The sequence below is a fragment of the Hibiscus syriacus genome, unplaced genomic scaffold (assembly GCF_006381635.1).
Source record: "Hibiscus syriacus cultivar Baekdansim isolate YM2019G1 unplaced genomic scaffold, ASM638163v2 tig00110387_pilon, whole genome shotgun sequence".
Lineage (NCBI taxonomy): Eukaryota > Viridiplantae > Streptophyta > Magnoliopsida > Malvales > Malvaceae > Hibiscus > Hibiscus syriacus.
The window spans coordinates 2408102-2409900 of NW_024062717.1; the positions used below are offsets into that span (position 1 = coordinate 2408102).

At 32.0% G+C, this 1799-nt stretch overlaps 1 non-coding gene across 1 annotated transcript; it reads left to right on the forward strand.

Moving 5' to 3' along the window:
- The first annotated feature begins 422 nt into the window (after positions 1-422).
- Positions 423-494, forward strand: TRNAT-CGU. The gene has a single exon. It is a non-coding gene; the product is annotated as a tRNA-Thr (tRNA).
- Positions 495-1799: the final 1305 nt, after the last annotated feature.

A 1799-nucleotide genomic window follows, 5' to 3' on the forward strand; every position in this document is an offset into this window, starting at 1 on the left:
TGTGTATGTTCTGTTGTGACATTACGTGTGTATGGATTTTTACTTTAAATATGTTAAATGTGAAAATCAAGTATGTATCAAGCGTTTAGCTAACATGAGATCATTTGTTAAGGTATGTTTGTATGCATTTTTATGTGATTTTCCATGTTTCGATATGTTTTGAGCAGGATGGTTTTGGTGAGAATCTTACTTATTCTCCTTCTTTGCTCAGGATTTGGAACCTATATCAAGTAACCGGTTCTCCTATGTTTGCCAACTTAAGTGTTCAATTTTACTGGCTTTTAGAACCTTTTGTTGTCATGTTTGGAGTTTTGGATCTTATCACTTATATCAATTTCTTCAGAGCTTTTTTCAGGTATTTCACCTATAAAATTTTATGTATATGAAATGAAAAGTTTGTTGAAATACGTTATTGAACAATTGCCTTTGTAGCAAAGTGGTAGTGCGTTTGCTTCGTAAGTAAAAGGTCGTGTGTTCGATCCACACCAAGGGCTTTCTAAATAATTTGTGGTTATTGTTTTTACGATAAGTGAGATTTTTTTTCATATTAAATCCATATTCAATTTTTTTCACACCCGATGCCTTAGCTAAAATAAGCATAACTTGAATTTCAGATATCTGATTAAAGTGTTAGAAAAATAACTTAGAGCATGTCATGTTTCAAGAAGACATATAGCCATGAAAATGTCCGAACCTCGTCTGAAAATTTATTGCAAACTAGGTGATGTCTTAAGAGTCAAAATCAAAATCAACTTCAATGAAATTGTTTAATCTTTGAAAAAGAGTAGGCCAGACGAAAACCATATATTAAACCTCTAATGCTCTTTTTTCATCATCTCAAGCTCGTTTAATAGAGGAGTTGTTGTCGATTTTGATTTTCTATTTCAAGAGCAAGTGCTTTTTAATTTTTTGTTATTTTTATTTCCTTTTTAGTTTTATGTCAGGAATTTGTAAGTGGAGAAGTACATAACATGAGATCAACATGAAACAAAACATAGAAAATATATAAAATTTAATATGATTCAGCCTTATCTACCTACATAGATGAAAGAAGTAATAATCCACTATTAACATAAAGATCAAAAAGAGCACAATCACATGAGTTTTCCTTGTATTCCACAACTCGATATATATATATAAAAGATCCTGTTACACAATGTAAAACTCTTTTAGTTTTACACATATCTTAAATTAAATAAATAATTAAAAATTCGTAACAAATTCAAATTATATATATAATTGTTAACAAAAGGTGATGTGTATAGCTACGTCATCCTATTGTTAGAGATGTTTACGTGAAAAGGGTCAATTAGTGATAGGTTTGAAGAAGTATCATTTCTGCACTAAAAGCGGACTTCAATTATTTTTCGGATAAATATTGTGTTCAGGCACTAAAAGAAAAACAAATTTCAGTGTTTTTCTTTAAGAGAAAATCGCCTCAGTGACCAAAAAAAAGTTATAATATACGATTTTAACCAACTTTTTTTGGATTTGCCAAAATGACCAACAAAATCGCAACGCGAAATAAAAATCGCAACGCGATCCCCAGAATCGCAAATCAGTTTCCAGAATCGCAAATCAGTTTCCAAAATCGCAACGCGATTCTTGAAAATCGCGATGCGATAGTACAAATTCGCATTGCGATTTTCCATAATCGCAACGCGAATATGAAAATCGCAACGCGAACACATAAATCGCAATGCGTATCCGTAAATCGCAACGTGTATCCGTAAATCGCAACGCGTATGGGTAAATCGCAATGCGTATCCGTATATCGCAACGCGTATCCGTAAATCGCA